The sequence below is a fragment of the Malurus melanocephalus genome, unplaced genomic scaffold, assembly GCF_030028575.1.
Source record: "Malurus melanocephalus ecotype Western Australia unplaced genomic scaffold, MMel_1.1 scaffold_48, whole genome shotgun sequence".
In the NCBI taxonomy this organism is placed as follows: domain Eukaryota; kingdom Metazoa; phylum Chordata; class Aves; order Passeriformes; family Maluridae; genus Malurus; species Malurus melanocephalus.
In genome coordinates, this window is record NW_026623280.1 from 1,326,305 (window position 1) to 1,347,572 (window position 21,268).

Genomic DNA, 21,268 nt, shown 5'->3' on the forward strand with positions numbered 1-21,268 from the left:
GAGGACTTGGAAGATGTCACAAGCTTTGGATCAGGAAGGGCTGGAAGTGTAGTGAAGGGGGGAAAGGCACAGACAACTGGGGACAGCAGGCTGACTGTACTGCAGTGCTGGCAACTGGTCCAAGCTGGTCAATTAGTGGCACTTCTAGCTCAAGATGCTGTACTGCAACTGAGGCAGAAGACATAGGACAAGCGGGAATCTGGATAGCTGAGGCTTGCCCAGAACTTGGAACAGAGCAGCTGCTGGACGCATGCAGCCAGCCAAGCCCCGCATTGTGGTTTTGTTGCTGATGGCTGCCTCCTGCAAGAGGGATAAAACTGGGGACAGAGGGAGGAGGGAGGAGGGGGYGAGACTTTCAAATGACATTTAGAAAACAGCCAAGCTAGAATGCAGGAGCGAGTTCAGCCTGCTTTCACCTGCTTTGTGGAAAGGGGTTCACTAGCAAAAGGGGTTTGTGGTTTCATTCCACTCTCTAGGGAACGCGCTGASCCAGTGCCAAACCAGCGCGCATGTACAGCTGGCAGTTTCCCTGCAGAGGAAGCCTAGTACTGGAGGCTGTGGAAAAGTATCCATTTTTTCTTGGTAAATATTTGCATGCAAAACCAGATATCCCCATAGATTTTTGTGAGGCTCTGCAAACTTGTTAAAGGGAAGGATTTTTGGATATGTGCTGGGGAAGTGAGCAGGCACAGGGACCAATGACGACATGGTCTTGGGGGGTGAGCTCACCGAAATGTTTCTTGAAGGACACCGAATACCTTTCAGACAGCAAGCCTCACACTTTGGCAACAGAACAAAAATATTGTCATTTCACACTGTCCCTTTTCACCATGAATCCAGATAGGATTTGATGTGTTTCTTCTTGGGACAGAGATGCGAGTTCTCTCAGGCACCTTTCCTCATGGGCCGTCATGCAACAGCATCACTCCACTGCCTTTCTCCTAAAACCTCCTGAAGACCTCCTGGAAAACCTCCTGCTGCTGTATCACAGGTAATMCACCAAGAATAGGACCACAAGGTCAAATAAATGCAAGTGAAGGAAGAGGACTTGGGGTTCTGGGCTGGTAGAGCGGCAGAGCTGACAAATCAGAGTAGTAAGGGCAAATCAAGTAGTAAGGGCATGAAAACAAGACATATGGCTGGTTATCCTCACGGTCAGCCAGGACCAGGCTCTGCAGGGCTTGGCTTGCCTAGGCAGTCCATGCTGGAGAGTGGGCTGGGTTTTCCACCGCTGCTTGCAATGGCAAAAGGAAGGGGAGGTCCGTCCCTGTCGGTGCCAAAGCAGCTGCCTCTGCTCCAGGGAACGAAAGCGCTGCTCTCCAGGGACTCGGGCCGCCGTGCTTGGCTCAGCTGCTCGGCCCATTTTCAGCGCCCCGCGCTGATTTCCAGCCAGACAGGCTTTTATCCTTGAGATACGAGCAGCGACTTGCCTTTTATTCAGAAAGAAGCATCCATTTTCGAGCATTACCGCAGCACAGATAACAAATATTACAAACAGAGCTGTGAGGGGATGCCAGAGCCCYGCTGCTGACTGAGGCCTGACCTCTGGAAAGGCCACATCGCCGTGTCACACCACAGTGCTTGGCACACATCAATCCCAACAGATTTCAGGAGAAGGTATGATCCCAAAGGCCCCCAGTGTGGCACAAAGTGGGACCCCCAAAACTCCTGGTGGTCCCAAGGTTCCTGATAGCAGCACTGACTTTTCTAGGGAGTGACCTGATGGCGCTGGGCCTTCCTGCCCCTCTTCACTCACCTCACCTCACCTCACCTCACCTCACTGCTGAGGAAGAGGAGGAGCAGCTCCCAGATGATTCCAGCACAGGGTTATGGGGAAGTATTTGCAACGTTAATAATGTGAAGATGGTGATGTGAGCAGCATGAGACAGATAACAGACTATTCCAGGAATATTTGTCYGAATTCATTGGGTAGGAGTGAGTTTTTCAGGGCTGCTTTCAGTATGCAAGTGGAAGTTTAACTAGTGAGCTGAAATCCAAAGAGTTTGTATTCATGGAGAGCTATCTGCCTGAACATCTGATTATGCACAGGAGTGAGGCTTTTGGATTGTAAAATTAGATGGAAAATGTCCACTCTGGGAAAGAMAGTACAAGTCTTTTGTGAAACTGCCCTGGGAGGAACCCCAACTCAGGTGTTCACGGCTTGACTTGCACARGAGGGTTGTATTTTAAACAACTGTGAATAAATCTGTGCAAACAGACGTGAGTTTTCTTAGCAAACTGCCCCAGCACCAATATCCACAGTTTGTCAGTTGAGGGTGGGGGACAAGTCCAGGTGCCACCCAACTTGTCCCTCCAGCCACCACAGAATACCCCAGGTACAGCCCTCCTTGCCCTGGGTTTGCTCAGTAATCCATGGAGAGAAAAAAAGTTAGTATTAGCATCATACTAACAGCTGAGGTGAATCTCACCAAAAAAACACTTGCCTCTCTCCTTTGGTTACTTGAATATTTTATTAGGATCGTCTCACTAACTATGCAGGTATTGATGCTGAACCTGTTTTTACAGGTGTGAATGATTTGCCAGGTCCTCACATATTCTGATTCCCATCATCATGTCATTTCTGTCAGTGCAAGCCTTTAAGAAAACAAAAGTGGTTTTCCATTGCCAGTGTGAATTTGTTGTATGTGTGTTACCCATTTAGCAGCCAGAGGGGCTTGAATCAGGCRAAACTACCAGAAATGTTACGCTCTGAAATCACAGGATGGGAAACTTAGACTCTGTCAGAGATCYTTGGACACTGAACCTGAATCCAAATGTCACTCCAAGCAGTTATGGAATATGGGGACATATCAGCTTGCACCTGGTTACAGATCTGAAATCTGGATTTAGACCCAGTAACTAGAAGCAGCAGACAGAAGTGCACCAACAAACCTTACCCACACCTCCCTAAGATGGAATTGGTGTATCTGAACCTGGTCCAGCTTAGGGAGCAGGGCTGGAAGAGCACCTTGTAACAACCTGACCTTGGTTACCTTGGGGTAACCAGCAAGGTCTGGAGGGTTTGGCAGCCAGCAGCAGAGCACCAGCGGCTGTAAAGGCAGGCTGCCCTCTTTCTGCCCCTCAGGGGCCAAGCAACACCTTGGCTGGCAATTCCCTTCACATCAAAGGAGTTTCCCAGAGGCCCTGCTGATGGTCATGGGGGACTGCAATAGCAGCGCAAAGCTGCTTGAGCTGGGTTAGCAGAATGCTCACATATGGTCATGGATTGTACCTTTCCACAAACCAGCTGTACCTCTCAAATAAAGACATACTGGGCAAAGCACAGAAATGCATCTTTCTGGAGATTATTTCCATCTGCACATCACAAAGGATATATTGATTTAGCTGCACTCCTGAGATCAGAGTGGAAACACTGTATAGTCGGGAAGCAGACACATGTGCTGCTTATCAAAGCTGTACACACGGTGCAAAAAGACACCAGTGTGGAGAGCAACCAGCTATATTTGCACCAGCACACAACCTGTCCTGTAACGCTCTAAAACAAAGGAAAAGGAAGTGCTGAATGCTACTGTTCCTGAGCAAACGGCATGTGAGGAGCACACTGACCCCAGCTGGACTCATGGACATGAGGGACTTCAGTAGCTAACAATGACTGTAGCTGCCAAGGATCACCCCCAAAGCATGTGTATTTATTTATTCATTTATTTGTATTCCTTGGAGCTGCAGAAAAATGCAATAATTGACACAATGGGAAAGAATATCCCAGATTATGAGCTCCAAGTGGAATACGTCTCCAGAGCAAGGCTGTATTCTCCTGCAAGGCTCTTCCRCCCATCACAAGGAGGAAAAGTTAAATATTCCTCAAAATCCATGGCATCCCTGTTTGTAGATGGTGACATAAGTAAGTTCAAAAATGACAAAGCAAGAAGTCAGTGACCTAGATCATGCAGTGCCACTGGCTGCTGGCAGTGCRTGTACCTCACACTGGTGTAGGAACTATCAGAGAAATGTGTGGAGGCAGAGAGGACACTGGTCTTTCTGCAGCACTAATTCTTCCTAGTGACTCTGGGATTATTGAGAACAAGGAAAGTTAGTAGGGGAAAATCATTGAATCATTTGGGTTGGAAGAGACCTTTAAGATCATCGAGTCCAGCTGTAAACCCAAGTCCACCCCCAAACCACGTCCCTAAGGGAGTTCACTAGAAGTGTGTCAYAGTGCCACATTACATGTCTTTTAAATATCTCCGGGGCTGCTGAGCCAACCACTTCCCTAGGCAGCCTGTTGCAGTGTTTGACAACTCTTTCCATGAAGAATTTTTTCCTAATATCCAATCTGAACCTCCCCTGGCTCAACTTGAGGCCATTTCCTCTTGTCCTGTCCCTTGTTACCTGGGAAAAGAGACTGACTCCCACCTCGTTACAATCTCCTTTCAGTTAGTTGTATATATACAAATAAGCATATATGGGATGATCCTTGTACTAACTTCAGATATTTCCCTGTAAGATCAGTTGGGTGGGACTTTGGGCAGTCTGGTCTGGCCGCACATAGCCCTGGYCATTGCAGGGCGGTTGGACTACGTGACATGTAAATGGCCCTTCCATCCCAAACTATTTTATGGTTCTATAAAAAATAAGCTTGATATTGGTGTTATTTGGACACACTCAGGAGGATGAAGGCCAAGAATCATTGGTTCTGACAAAAAAATTGCTGAAGTGCCCCGAGTACCAAAATAGAACTATCAAGATACTTTCATGTCTCCTCTACCAGTCTAATGCCCTGTGTAAGTAAAGGAAGCATAAAAAAAGAAACCTTTGATGGCTTCAAAAGACAATACCCTTAAACCAGATGATTGATCACCTGACAATGTTCAGGTGAAGAAAGAAAGAGTCACTCTAAAACACATGGCCATCTTCTACAGTCAGACTGAAACCCTTTGCAAGCCCAGGATGGCTGAAATGAGGCAAAGCACAGTGCCTGCTGACAGGGAAGAAATTATTCTGGATGCTTGACCTCAGGACTTCCATCTGACCCAGGTACAGATGGAACTAAGCTGGGAGAAAGGGCTCAGTGAATTCCAAACCCACCGATGTTTCCTCAGCACAAGGTTTGCTTGCTCTGTGACTTTGCCRTCCAGCAAAAGAGACCTCCTCCTGAGCAAGAGATTCAGAATCAGGCACAAAAAATGGCATAGCTGCTTCTCCCTGGAAAATTCCACCCAACATCTGCGCAGCAGCTGGATTTCCCAAGTCTATTATCTCATTTCACTGATCTGAATGAATTCGCTCTCAGAACAGTTGCAGATCTGTATATATCACTCATGGCTTGATTCACTATGTTCTACCTGAATGAAATATTAATTAGCTACACTGTCTTTTCTTCTCTCACCACTAAATGCTAATTAATTGTAATATATGGGGGAAAAAAGTGGCACATGAATAGTTACTTTGGCCCAAAATGTTAACCATTTCTAAAAATCCAAAACAACCCTGGTCAATTCAGAGTTTGACACACTGCTAGGGAATGAGACTTCAGTCTCATTCTTTACATCACAGGAGCCTTAATGACACTCTTTTTTCTACATATTCAGCCAGAGAGATGCATCTCTAATAGTGGCCAAGTGTGGGGTCTCGAACGCATCTGGGACAGTTCCTTAATCCAAGAAAGGTCCCACAGGAGAAAACATGGCTATGGTGTTTGGCATGAAGTAAAGACACCAGGCACACTCTGGAACGTTGACTTYGCAGATTTGGATCCAGAGTCACGACAGCTTTACTGTCACTGCAGCTCAAAGGCCATAAATACTTGTGCTGCAAAACACTTCTGCTACCCACTAAGATGGACATTTGTGCTGACAGGTTCTCAGCAAAAAGGGTGTTTTATGTGAAGGTTCAAAAGTATGAAGAACACACTCAAGACATGTATTTCCAAGGTGCAATTTATGGGGTTTCCCTCCTTAGGTTGTATGTTTCTTACACTCTTGATGGTCACAACTAGTTTTAGACTGAAACATCACATACTTTTTCTCTTCTCTTCTTTTTTTTTTTTTTTTTTTTTTTTTTTTTTTTTTTTTTTTTTTTTTTTTTTCCTTTAACTGACTGCTGTTTACAACACACTCTGCAAACAAACTGGGCTGCTGAATTCTGCTTTTTCAAACGGCGGCAGCCTTTCTTCTTTCTCCCTATAACAAAAATGCTTTGAAGTCCTGTGCTGTTAGTTACAAGTATCCTGATATTTCCCCAGCAAGGATGTAATAGGAGCCAAAACAAGCCTCCAGGTGCCAATATTGCACCTGACAAATTAGGCACACGACTGGAAAAGGATGGGCCCATCCTTCTGCTTAATGGTCATTTCCTCTCATTTCCACATTAACAGGAAGTAGTTGGAATGGAAAAAAGACTTTCCTTAAAGACCCAAACTATCAAAAGCCTGGAGCTGTTTCTCCTTGCAAACAAAAAACTTGGAAGCCAGCTAYGTCCTATGATTTGGAGCTCATTTACAGTGACTTATTTAACCCCTACTGACGGCACGATGAACAGGATGTTATGATTTATTTAACACTTAAAGCGGGTGTGAGAACAAGGTGGATGGTGCCCTTAGATGTAGTSTTTTCATAATTTATTGCTCCAAGTGCTTAATTTTTCCTCAGGGAAGCCTTTGATAGCCAGCTGCTGCAGTGTGGTTAAGTGTGTGCATTAAGCTGTAAAGCAAAAATATTAATAACACCAACAATAATAACTGTAACCAAAGTTACTATTTTGCATAACAAGAACTTGCACGCATTGCTCAGCTGAAACTCTGAAGTGATATCCCCACACCAATGGAATTGACTCGAGGATATTTAATGGAGCAGCACAAAGAGTGTTGAATTTACCTTCTGAGGACTCGAGCTGCACAAACACAAAACAAACTCACTCTTGCAAAACACCACACGGCTCCTGGAAAGCCACTGGAGAACCRTAACAAAGCCAGCTAAAAAAAAATAAAATTACTAACATCACCTATGTTGGTACCACAGGGGACTCTGACCAAGAACAGAGTCACAAAAAAATGTTATGTTTGACTGGCTTTAAAGTTGAACTGCTGCTTAATAATGTTGTAGCGTCCCTCGGAGGGTTTATCTTAAAGCACCTTCTTTTGAATGGTCCGTAATCTTTATCTGGAATAGAGAACTATCCTGTAGAAACCATTTCCATGTCAAAGTTACTCAGTGAAATAACGTATAGATCTCCTGCTCTCTGGAGATCAGTGTTCAGCTCTGCTTCATGTCATTACATTGAAGGCCTGTGGTGACTTCAGCAAGCATGATCTGTAGGAATGCTTGCACCTGTGGATAAAGGACTTCAACTTTGAATGTTAAATACCCATTTCAGGGTTGTTTTTTTTTCCTCTTGAGAATGCATGTGTGTGAGTAAGTTGTATTTTGATATAGACAGGCAGGTAATTCATTTCACTTTTAGGAGATGAAGTAACGATTTTGGCAAATTACATTTGTCTCTTTAATCTTATATTTCCATGCACACTGAGTTAAATGTTGTAAAACTATCAATTCTGTCAAAACCTAACAGAAAGAAAACAAGAAACCCTGCAATCTTAATGTCCAAACTGACTGGTGATTAACAGGAATTAAATGTGCAGGAATTCCAAATCTTTTCTGATCGGAGATGTCTAGATGACTTTTGTTTTTCCATAATTGTATGAGGTTCCTACATAGTATTTAAGAATCAATTATATTGCAATTGATGTAATTAACTCTAATAATCCAGTAAAAGTCAGTAGGAGGGCTATTCAAGTCAATAGAAAAGGGAGACTATATTATGAAGGTGTTATTAACCTATACAGATTTTTACTAGACATTTCCTTTTCTTACATAATAAATATACAGTGATGAGGAAGGCTGTCATTATAATTTAATGGGAACAATGGTTCATCACTTTCTTTCCTGTACAAGCCTTAACTAATTCTACATACAGTGTATAAGTAAAATGAAGTTAAATGAATCTCACAAATTAGCTATTAATCATCCATCAATCATCTGTTGCTCCATGATTAAAATCTGTGTTKCATTCAGAGCTGGGAAAGGTATTTGGGGAGTGGCAGGAGCTGCATGTACATCTTCCAATTAATTTATTCATGCACTTCCATTTTRCATTGCCAACGGTACTTACTGAAACCAGTCCTGAAGTCAGAGAAAGTCTCCTGAGGAAAGTTCCAGCCCTTCCCAGAATAAAGTAAAACTCTAATTTCCATATTTATAGGCATCGCTCTGGCTTTAAGCATTGTTGCATATGAGAACCTCATTCACACTTCTCAATTCAGTCAGACAACTCTTTTTGGGGAAAGAAAGCAACACCATGAAGTCAGGGAAAGTGAGGCAGTGGTCTGCTACATGCCTTGCAAAGTGATGAAGAGAATTCCTCCGTCCAAGATCCTAATCTCCTGTCTTATGCTCTAAGTCTTTTGCACTGCTCAATGAGGCAAAAGTGAGTTCTGCCTGAATATGGCTGTTAAAATCAGGCTTTTTAGGAATTTCTGTCTTCACCTTCATCAAGCTGAGCATAAGCCTTATTACATATGGAAGACTGCATTGATCTCATTAACAGAACTGCTTGTCTTGGCAGTAGACAAAGATCAGTTGTCTGTGCTACTGTTATTCAATATATTAGTTGCCTTCTGAGAGACTGGCTACAGGTGATCCTCTTATCTTGTGTCTTGGCAGCCTCAGKCTGGGCAGCTCTCCATGGCATCGTTCACCTCTCTCTCAAAAACTGCACTGGGCCATTGCAGGCAGCTCCAAAACACACCCAAGTACACAGGGACTTGGTGATACTCAGTGATCATTTCCCTGCATACAGCTGAGGTGATCAGAAGAGGTCCAGGACAAAGCAAGGGCAGTGTTATATTTATTCTGGAGTAATTTAAAATCAGAATAAATATTGAATTACCTGGATCCTCTCTGCAGCGTCACTGAATTTATGCAAAGAATGAGACCGAGGAGAGGAGTTTTGTTTGTCTGCTATCAAAATACTTTTTCAAAGATCYTGGGAAGAGGGCACAATTTTTGAAAGCTCTTCTTACACAGACCCCCCTCTATCTTTGTTCACATGTTATCTCCGCTTTGGGTAAGACGTAGTACGTCTACTCAACTAAAGAAAGAGGGAGCTGTGATGTTGCAATAAATACAACACAGAGGAGTCCAGTAATGCTTTGTAACTACAGTGCTGATTTTTTTTTTGAATCACAGCAGTAGGGCAAGTGCTCTACAGATATCAATAGTTGCACCAGAGCTGACCTATGTTGCACAGAATGAATGAGCTTTGACTATAGGAACACAGATAGGCAACCCTGCTGACTCCTGCTGAATAAACCTATTGTAAAGCTGGCAAACAGCATCCTTCCAGGGCTCTTGGACTTGTGGCTTCATCTAGTCTGGGACTCCTCAGTGTTTTATTCTTTATAACAGCATCACACTTTCCCATACCGCTAAACACAGAAGACATTTCTGATGTTCACATTGCAAGCTTCACTTGCGGCGCCCTTGATTTGGTGGTGTTTGACAAAGCCTTTGCTTTAATTCAGGAGCCAGTTCTGTGATAACAAGGACATAGATGGAAAACCAGGGCTCCAYGAGGCATTAAACTTCTTTTTTTCTTGTTGTGGGCCAAAGCAAAATGCTGACAGGTGTCACACAGCCCCACATACCAATAATTAGTTCACCACAGCAGGTATATTTGACCACAAAAGCTATTCTTTGAAAATGAGATCTTWTCTTTTGGGAGAATTGAAATGCCTGACTTCTGGGCATGGGAAGCACAGTTGTGATGAGGTTTAAGGAGAATGACCTGTCCTCTGCTGCAGACACCACGCAGGGGCTGAGCTGGGCTGCCCTACGCTGTACCAGCACTACCTGAGAAACACAGGGCTGAATTTTGGGTGTCTGTAGAACTGCAGTGCCACGCAAACGAGCMGTGCCAAAAATGATAGACTGAGAACTGTTAAAGCACAGCAATTCAGCAGTCAAAACTTCCTTTATTTAAATCCCCAAACACCACTTAGTTATGTAATAATCTCAGTTCTTTCATGCTCCAYGAGCTTGCCTTAAATTGTCTGGAGCAGCTCCTCAGCCGCAGAGAGTCCCAGCTCGCAGAAGGCAGTGGAACTGGGACGGTTCCCACCAGCTGCTGCTCTGCCTCGACTACAATTGCATTTCACACACAAAAGATGACAATAATCTATCAAAAAAACACAAAACAAAAAAAACCCCCACCCTCCCCTCAGCTTGAATTGTCATCTGCAAGAAAAGATTCCAGTGTTTTAACATCCATGGAAAATCAATACTGTCTTATCTTTATTTTATTACTTAAAAAAAAAAAAAAAACCAACTTGCAATGACAGTATTAGGTAGCACAGTGAAAAACAACTAAATATAGCAGTAGATCATAGTGGGTGTGAATAGAAAACAAAGGAGTCAGGAGCCGAGCTCCTGCTGCTGTTACGTCACTATAACACCCATAATTATGTTATTATGTACACTGCCCACTTCAACTATATCTGGACACCACTTACCATGATAAAAATCTGATTAATAACATGACATATAATCTTGGTTTCTTTGATGAACATTAACTTCTGTCTTCCATATTCTTTTTCAAACAGACAGGATATTTGTTTTGCCTCCCTTCTACAGGGAGTTTGGAAGAGTGAACAGACAGGAAAAATTAAAAAAGGTGATTTAAAATCTCATTGCTGGACTCATTTTATCTTGGTATAAAAACATGTCAAGCCACTTCTAAGGTGCTGCTGTGCATAAATTCTCCACACAAACACCTAACTTTTATAAACACTATTAGCTCCACATAGAAATTAATCTGGATTTAGGGCATGCTTAGATGTAGAACTGCTAGACTTTTTTTATCCTGAACATCACAGCTTTCAAACTTAAAATGCCCTTGTATGAGGGGTAGGTGGTGGGTGGTGCCACACAGATCCCATGGGATTTGTGCTGGAAGGGGAGGTCTGGTGTGTCCATGAGGATGTCCAGTGGGATGCCCATCACTGCTTCCCAGTACTGGGCAGTATCCCTCAGGTGTTTCTTACCCCTCTTTCATTGCCTGTGCCCCAAAATTCAGTACTGCAAATGTCTACAACTGGGCCAATGTTTGGACAAAGTGAAGTGTTTTAAAGGCCTTGGGAACTTTTTTTTTTTAGTATCTTGAAAGTAAGAGGGGGAAAAAACAAAATTGGCAGACCCTCTCTGACCAAAAAAAAAAAAAAAACAAACCAACCCGGTGCCTTTCAAGATGAAAGAATTTTTTTCCTTTTGCTAAATGAATATTTTAAAAAACATACATCTTATCATGTCTTCAGTCCCTGAGGTTATCCTATTTGGTTTGTTTCACAATTCAGCAGGAAAAACCCTCAAGATATTTCTAAGATAGCTGTTAAATGTYTGACTTTCATCTACAATAGAGGAAATCTGTATTGCCAACAGCTTGTTCTCAGAATTCCACCTTAAAACAGTTTTAGTACCACCAGACCAGAAGGGTTTGATGCCAAAGAGCTGTTCTGTCCTATTGAAAGCAGAGAATGGCTTCCTCTGCAATATGTACAAAGAGCAAGGAAATTTACTCAATTAATGTGAAACACAAAATGGCATCTGCCATCTGGAGATGCACACAAAAGCCACGGGCAGTCAAACACTTCTTAAGACTTTGGCATGTAAAATTAACATATTTTAAGACTTAAAGGGACATGTGAACTCCTAGCATGCAAGGATTTCATGTCTCTCACGGCAAAATAAAATGCACAATAGAATATTTCCAGTGCAATGTCCCAGAAATATCAGTGCTAGCCACCTACARAAATTTGCCTGTGACATCAAGGCTRCCATTTCTGTACTKTTGGGTGGAATTGAGCAGCTATTTATTCAAATATGCATTTTTAAACAAAGGACACAAATATGTTTTCACTAAACTTTAGAACTGCACTAAAGTAGTTACTGTCTTACTGAGACCTGTGTCAAAGTSTTGTTTCTTCTTGAATATGATGCTGTTCAAAGACTGGATTTATTTTTCATTGCAATAACAGAGTGATGCTGACTAGTCAAGTTTAGTGCAGATTCAAAGTGTTTAAAAAGGGCTCCCTTTTCTCTAAGCATTTTTAAGTATTCTTTTCTTGAATAAAAKGAAGAAAGTTCAGCTTCAGTGTCTGTTCCCTTTTGTGTATTAAAAAACCCATACTCGTTTAAAAAAAACATGACATATGGCATCTAAGTGGTCATTGCCATAAATTATTCAACCTCTGCTCACTCCACAAACGTAAATCTAACAAAATACAAAACCTGAGGCCTCTCTGGCAAACTCATGATCGCATGYCCTTGGCAGTGTCTTCAGCACACATTTGGCCACACAGATCTGGTCACTGCACCCAAAATTTTCACACAGTCACCCACAGTGATATATAAATTCACCTGCTTTTCACTCTACCTGCATCTTCCATTCTGACACTCCCCATGATCACCTGAGCCTCCTGATATTTTAGGGCACAGCTCTTTTCCCCTGCCTGTTAGGCGCACACAGCATTGGTTTCACAAGTCCTGTTTTACACATTGTGCTGGAGAAAGAGTGCCAAAAGCAGAGGAGAGGGGAGAAATCAAATCCATTTCTGCTTAAGACTGTGTGGTTCAGCAGCATTTTCCCATGCAGCATTGCTCAGGATGATCAGGATGCCTGAATAAGTCTGCCACATGTGCCTTGCAGTGGCAACCCTAATTCAGGCACCTCYAACTTCACAGTCTTTTCCCTAAGTTCCCTAATTTTCTTCCAGCAAATCCTTTTTCTTTTTTAAAGGCCCCAAAGTGAACATTTCAGAACACACCAGAAAGTTGGTTCACAGCCAAGGACACCAAACCTGCAAGTACTTACTCATGTGAATTGTGATAATGTAGCCAGTGCAATACAATGAGATGATAYACAGAGTGTGTATTCAGAGGTGTAGGAAAGGGCAACAAGCTTAGCAGACCTKAAGTATTAATGAAGAGTCAGGTGAAAAAGATTCTTAAACAGTGACCCTGTTACTTTGTAAATTTCCTGTTTTATTAWGTTCACAATGATTTGTTGTCTAAGGATTAGTTTTACTGATTACTTTTTTTGTCAAAATGCTGTTAGAGGTAACCCAGCAAAAAAAAAACCATAAGATAAAGCATAAGATAAAAAAGTCATAATTCCAGTATGGAATACAATACTCACATGGCCCATGCATTTTGTGCCACATTCTCATAGCAAAAAAAAAAAAAAAAAAAGGAAAAAGTACATCAAACTGTACACTTAGCCAGAAAAAGAGGGCTGAGAACACATTAAAGCAACATGCAAATTTTATTTACCAGTTTGTTGATTTGTCCTTGCGTTTTTGAGTGTGTGTGTGAGAGAGGAGAAACAGAGACAGAGAGAGGGAAGAAAATGACTCATGCCTGACAATGTTACCATGTAAATGGTCATAGCTGTGGGCTTCCCTGGGGGAATTTGTAATACCACAGCAAAAATCCAGCTAGCCTGCAATTAYAGTGCCGGCAGCGAGTCCCTCCAGCACGAGCCATAATGTCTGGCTACAGCTGGTGGGAGCACTCTGCTGTGTTTCCCCATCAGGATCATYTCGGGCTCTGGGGACCAGGTGGCTGGTGTGGGGCAAAGCTGCCRGGATAGCCCCACATCTCCAAGCAGGGAGAGATGTCCCAAAAACTCCTTCCCACAGAGGGACGGAAAAAGCATGCTTTAATGCACAGCTCCCCTCTTAACACACATAGGCACATTCGGTGCAGGATTCCCAGCCATTCCCTCCTACGGCAGAATCCCATCCTGCAAAAGAAACCCTCAGTGCCACTGATGTGAAGGACTCYGTGTTAAAAATAAAAACCCAGTCCTCAGCAAAAGCGAGCAGAGTTCCCGGGAGAGGAGCGTGAACCCATGCCAGTGACAGAGTTGAAGTGCAGCATGACGGAGATGCTGCTGGAACCGGACAGTTGAGGGATGAGCTGGGGTTTCCAGGCATGTCACAGGGATGACATCCCGCGGCTCCGGGGGCCGGGGCCGCTGAACCTGCTGCCGGCCAATCCTTGGAGTGTCACTTACATGAGCTCCAAAGTAATCTTCTGGCCCACCCTTCAGGAAAAAGATAAGATGTCATGATCAGCTAATAGGAAGTGACAAGAAGAGATAAAATGGATGGGGAGGGAGGGAAGGTTTCGGATTGAAAAGGCATTATTCTTTCCTCTAATGCCAACCCTGCTAACAATAGGGCTGAGTTAATTAACGGGCTATTTGAGCACTTTCATCCATTTTTGCATATAGCATTAATTTTTCTACAGATACATATAACACAATTAACCTATAGCTTTTCAAACAATCATACATGGCAATCCTTTCAAACCGGTGGGGAAAACATTGCACTTTTACAGAAAGAAGGGATTTAATTAGGGAAAAAGATTGAGAAGAGTCTTTGTTCCTCTACTCTTCCAGCCATTGCCTTCCATCTGGCATGGGAACCTATTACCAAGACATCTGAGCATCTTCCACAAAAAAAACAACAAGCAAACACACAAAAACCCCCAAGTTTCTGGCTTTACTCCCTCTTCAGAGTAGAAAATCCTATCTGTCAAGCTTAGTTCACTTGCAATTAAGAAATCTGCTTCACTCCCTAACGAAATGTTAGCGCGTCACTTGACAAAGTCCCATTGAGCGCAGAGAGAGAGGTTTAGGCTGGAAAACGCTTGTAAAATTTCTCCCCAAGTGCTGCTCTAACGGCACCTCTAACTGGGGGGGCCRAGTCCTACCCCCTGCAACCACCCCRCTGCACAYSCACAAAGCCRCTGGTACTCAGTCAACTCTGCAAACTTCAACAAAAACCTAATCAGAAGTGCCAGGCTTTTAAGATCATAGCCCTGCCGTGATGTTAATCAGTTCAGTGGGGGAAGAAGCGTCTCTGGTGGGTACAAAGCCGAGGACAAGGGGTTGCGATCTCTGCGCGGCTGCCGTACGAATGACAAATAACAGCAGYGAACTGCTGCCTTCGCTGGAGAGCCGAGCGCTCACGATGGGCACAGAAAGGCTCTCTTTATGCTGCAAAGAATTCGCCGCTTAACCAAGCCACAATATGTTTTGAAGCTTTTGCCAAAAAGTACAAAAACCTGTAGTCAGTGTAGCTAGGCATTTGATAACAAGCATGGTTTCTTCTGCTCGACATATTTTCCTGATGTATTTGTTTGTAAAGGTAGAGATAAGTATAGTAACACAATCTGTTCTTTAATATCATAGGCAAAGAAAAATCACTAGTCACTAGCTACAACAGTTTACAGTCTCTGTGAGACAGCTGCAAGTATATGATTATTTTTTTTTATTCTAAATATCTGAAATGGAGCCTGATCCTGAAACCCTTCTTCCTTCCAACGATGCTTGTCTGCAATAATAATACTAGTGAAAAGCAACTGCTGATGTAAGGAAAGAAAAGAAGGTGAGAATCAGATTCCCTATCCAATGCTCGTAATGGTTATTTTCACTAAAGATAAGAAAGCAGAYTAGGATGTGCCATATCACAGAAACAAGCCATTCTGCCCCTATCTCCAATTCTGACAGTTATCTATGGAAAATGCAGACTTAAAAAACTCTTAAGAATAATTATTAGAATTCATAGCCAAAATAACATACATCAGCCTTGATTAGTTCCATGAAAAAAAGCAGCCTTAAATTGGTAGTTTAAAAACAGGAAAATTAGTGGTATGATTAAGAATGAATGGCTAATAAAAAGAATTTTGCTAAAACAGATTAAGGTTCAGATCAAGGTCACAAAAGGAACTGATTGAGGAAAACTGTCATTTTTGCTGGGACTCAGTAGCTGTTCTAGCAACACTGTTTCCTCTGAATCATAGTCTTGTAATGAGAAATTACACTGTTGGGGTTAATAAAGRCTTTGCTTGTCACRTTAGTTTCCCCAAAATTTAATTTAAAACATTGTGCTCAAAGAAAAATTCCTTATGTGCAAGTAGACAGAAAACAACATAACTAAGCTGAGTAACCTCTCATAAAATGCAGGGTGAATTTGTGCTGCAGTTCCGGTTCTCATGTTCATTGCAAATTGTCTCCAGCAAAAAAAAAAATAATAAAAAAAAAAATCTGCAGGTGGTCCAAAGCCCTGTTTCTTCCAAAATAAACAGCTTCTGCTCACAGGACCACAGCTCCCCATTAGCAGAGTCTACGGAGGGACGTGCTCCCTAACTTGGTCTGAGATTTGCCTTTCTGACAGTTTTCCCCCTTTTTGGCTGTCAACAACCTCCAGGAGGGTATGTCTCTGCCCCTCTTCCTGTCCTGAGCTGAGCAAAGGCCTTGGATCCACAGGTACGGCCTGAAATTCACTGTTCCCAAGGAAAAGATGTACAGGGAGACTTTGGCCAGGGAAAGCCCATCTTCCTGCCTGCTGGCACCAGCACTCCTGTGCTGCAAAGCGGATAGTGCCTAGAAGATCTGGGCACAGCTAACCTCAGGAATTTCAGACCAGGACTAACCTTTTGCAGCAATTCTCCTCTGAAAACAACCCTATTCCCTTGCCATGCCACTCGCAGGGAGCTGGGGTGATTGCCCTGGGTGCCAAAGAGCCGATGTGTGAGCGCTACCTTTGCCTCACATTTTCCCCTTGTCCCGGTGGAGTGCCAGAGCAGGAGACACCACAAGCATTCCTGTGGCTGTTCTCCACCTTTTGCTCCCATTCCCAGGAGACCTCGGTGCTACCAACGTGCATGGAGTGTGCAATTCCACACTCACACATGGATCCAGGCTCTGCGGGGAGAACCAGCTGMGCAGCAACGAGAATTTTAGCATCAGTTCAGAGGGTGTTCAGCAACATCCTCTGCCTCRTAGGTGCAAAGCTCCAGTGAAATAAATCCTCATGCCTATTAATTGGCGGTTTCAGGGGATTGGGATTTTTACTCTGGGGTTTTTTCTTTCCCCTCCTGGGCTGGTACTTTGCATGGGAAGGACTGGCACATCTAGCCCATGATAGGAGGTGTTGCAGCCCTCCTGAGCGTGGGGTTGCTGCTCGGTGGCAGAAGCTATTGTTGTCGTTGTCACTATCACCAGGCCTGATCGGGGTCAGCAAGCCAATGTGAGAGCTGTTGTATAAGCCAGCAATAAAAAGACAGTCCTTGTCCCAGAACACACTCGGGCTGGTTTTCTGACAAGCTGTAACAGGTTCTGCAGCGGCACCTTTTCTGTTGCTAAATAAAGAACTTCTGTCTTGCAGAGCCTAAACCCGTTGCTGAAAGATTGAAAGGAAAATGAACTAATAGGACAAAGGGGCCGTGTACACTGTTTTTTTAAGGTTTGTTTGTTTTGATCTTAGCTGCAAGTAATTCACATGCTGTGAAGTGCATTGACATGCAGAAGAAAATAAGTACTCAATTTTCGGAAGGACAACTGTTTCAGACTCAACCAAATGCAAAAAGTCAGAATCATCCAAATAAGATTACTGGGCCAGAAATCACATTTTTATTAGTACATAAAACACATGTCACTTGACAATGAGTATCTGCAGCATGGAGTGAAATAACCCTCCAGCAGCAAAGTCAATATTTAAATCAATATCTCTGGTAAGGAAAATATCTTACTCATTGATATAGATTGGGKTTTTTTTTTCCTTATGAACCTCTCAGGAGGTAAACAGCATATTTCTCTTGTAAAAGCAACTAAACAGTATTGCCAAACAGGTCTAATCTTTCCTAGAATTCAATAGCACGGTGCTCTGAAATTATTAATGTTGTTATAAATGCCATTTGACCTTTATGTCAGGGATGTATTTYCTTTTCATAAAAAGGCACCTACATTATTTTGGGCCTGCTGTGCTGCATGTAAACACTGTAACTTCAGTGGGAGCTTAGGGCACTGTGGGATGATTTTTTACATTATGTAGGTACCTAATGATTCAGCTACTCAAGGCTAAAATCCATGAAAGATGTTAGTGCCTTTACGTTAATTTCTGCAACAGCCTCCATCCACRCCGGCGAAGCCGTGCAGCATTTCAGAAAGGATCACAGATTGCCAGCACCAGAAAGTGGCTCAGAGCATCATCACCTGGGCAAAGGGGCTCCCAGGCCGTCCTCCCTGGGCCAGTGCTGTGCTTCGCATTACAGAACCATTACAGATGGTAAAATATTCAGTCCTGGAAGCAGAGTGCTGTTGTCTCCCAGTTTCCTGTTTCAATCACCTTTTTCACCATGTCAAACTTGTTTCTTCTCCTTTTGACCCTGTGATGGTTCGGTCCCTTTCTGCCACTGGGAAAAAAAATGCAAAACCAAAAAAAAACCAAACAAACAAAGGAGGGGTAGGAATGATCCTATCATCCCACACTTTTTGAGAGGAGAGAGCCGTGACTTTGCACAGCTTTGGAACTAGCAAAGCATTAAATGCCTATTTCCCACCTCTAGGGGAGACAGACTAACTTGTGGGCTTTCCTATGAAAGACGGGAGCTGACACCACCATGAGGAGCCCTTGAAAGGAAGCAGGGCTGGGCGCGGTTGGTTCTGTTGAGCCCGGGGGCACGGGGAAAGCCCGTGCTGCCTCCCGAAGGATTCCTCGGTGTCCCTGSGTGCTGCCCACTGCGGGTGGCTCTGGCAAGCACAAAAACAGCACCTGGGCAGCTTGTCCCCTGAGCTGCACGATCCACAAGGACAGTTTTTGATATGGACACCTCAAGTCAGCCTACGCTCTGCTTTAGGCTCCTAAAACCATTGGCTTGTTCAGGACCTTACAAAACCACCCAGGCACCATGTTCTATTAAAATTAATAGTATAGCATTTGCAAATGTTTTGAAATGCTATTAGATGCMTCTCTGCACCTGAAAGTTGTCATTCAATGCCTTGCCAGGCTGAGTCCTTAGAGGTGACAGGATGCATTCTTCAGATAATGGGAATAAATATTAGAAAAGATTCTTTAAAAGGTTCCTAAAAGATGTTGCTATATAATATAAAAACCAAATTAATTCAGATCACAAAAAACTCAAAATTCTTTCCCCCGGGTCATRATCCGTCTACAGAAATACCTTCCTCTTTCTTAAAAACCTCGACCAGCCAAAAGAACATGAGTCTATAAAATTAAATTACATTTCCAGCTTTGATTATTCAACAGGATAGGGTACAGTTTTAAACTATCAAATGTGCTTCCTTTTCTCCTGCTTGATGGTTTTAAACTTCTTAAGACTTTTAATGCAAGTACTAGGACAGGGCAGCACAAAGTATGTTTTAAATGTGCTCTTAAAATCTCCACATGGAGGTTGCTGAAAGAGTTCAGGTCTTTGAGCCACGGCAGGGTGGTGCTGGCTAAGAGCTGTCCCTCTCTGGCAGCTCTTCCAATATGATTGATAGAAAGAAAGCTGCATTAGTTTTTGCGGGATTAATTTTTGTACGAGGCAACAGAGTGCATCCCCCAAGGTCTTCACTCAAAAAGAACAACCTGGAAAGCTTCCCAAATTTTGTTTTTAAACTTTTGTCCAGCATGGCTTTGGCCCCTGCTGCAAGTAAGGTGTACTTTGGTCAAAAGAGAAGGAAAGGGATTCAGCGAGGTAAGGAGTGACTGATTTAACCAARCCCATACTGAGCATAAACCTGTGTCAGAGGAACGAATCAGAGCTGAAGCTAAAATCAGCCTCCACCTCGCAGCCCTTCCTGTAATACAGCATGAATCAGAGCTCGCATTTGCCAAGAGTTTTCACTGGAGTTCTCAACAGACTTGGCGATTACACCTCCTGGAGGTGCAACTGCGTGTGACACCAGGAGAATTCGATGCTGGCTGAGAGCAAAGGGTTTTCTGACTCACGAGAGGCAGACTCTTCTTCAGCATGGTTGGTGTGACAATGATCACTGCTCTCATAGTCTGCTGTTTGCTGTGAATTTACGGATCAAGGGAATTCCCATCCCAGCAGCATGGATCCAGTGCACGTACAAACACGGGGCTGGAGACCAGYTGATGTGAACTGGGATGGCTCTGCTGGCTCTGAAGGACATCTGATATTCACTTTCAATTTCTGACTGGAGAATTGAGATGAAGAGTGGGATGACATAYCCATGGCACTACTAGCCCAGAGAGGGATGAAAGGGAACTGGCAAAAATGTCTGCTACCAGAGGAATACCAACACTACCACTATTGCCACAGAAGGATTCTTCCAGGAATCTGGAGAGAAGCATATAAATGGAGCTTTGCAATGTTTCTGGAAATGCATTTGTCCTGACAAGTCTTGCTGGACCCAGGTRCACAAGGCCACATGAGGCTGGAAGTGACAAGTTACAGCCAGGTGGCAGCTGCTTGGATGAGAATTTCCTCATGGAATAAAACAGGTGGAAGGGTTTTCCCTTTCAACCTCAGCACCAACCGTGTGGAAAGGAGAGGCTGGGTAAGACGAAGGCCCTGTGTGAGAGAGAAGCACATCACAGTGCCTTACACTGGAGGCAGAGCATGTAACTCTAATCCATCCTTTCCAAGGGACCTGCAGCATATTAGGAGGGCTCCAGCCCATTTCTGTAAATTCAGMCCTCCAGCCTCATTGACATCAGGATGCTCCTTCAGAGCTGGGAAACCCCGATGAATCAGTGATTTAGCACTGTCCTGCACTGTTRAGCTTGGGAAGGCACAAACAGTTAACCTTAAAAGCAACCTGGCAGGAATGGGGTTGGGAACTTATTCACCGAATTTACACAGTGGTGTTTAAACTGAGCAGGACATTAGCTGATACTCAGTGGGCAAACTTAATGGCCAACATCACTCCATCAGCCTTTTCCCATGAAAAACCTGCACCCTAGGTGCTACCAAGTGCTAATTTGTTAAGAAAGCCTTAATTGAGTGACAGTTAATTATTGACAGATTTGAACTACTTTATCTCTCAATCAAAACCTGGCTCTGGACCAGGCAGCAAGCAATTTACAGCCACAAAGGTAAATCTGGCCACGTGCAAGCTTACGCTGAAGCCTTATGGTTGTCCCTCCCCCACCCGAAGTTTCATCTAAAATTTCTCTCTGAAGGAGCCGATGATCCCCTGGTGATCACCAGCCCATGTCAAGGTGGTTACCCTGCTTAACCCCACTTGGCACAGAGTGGGAATTACTAAAGGGACATCCATCTGGAGCTGCCTGAGATAAGAGGTGTCCAGTGTTAATAAACAGGCTTCCTCTACACCTCAGCAGGGCCTTCCTTTTCTAAACAGCCTTCCTTTAATGTTGTAAAATGTTTTTTTCCATTTACTCAACGATCATGCCTTTGCTGGTGGGGGAGGGCCA

General features: G+C 43.5%; 1 protein-coding gene across 3 annotated transcripts in view; it reads right to left on the reverse strand.

The window, feature by feature from the left end:
* Window positions 1–21,268, reverse strand: part of LOC130573023 (uncharacterized) — a 68,279-nt gene that overhangs the window by 41,534 nt on the left and 5,477 nt on the right. The window lies entirely within an intron of this gene.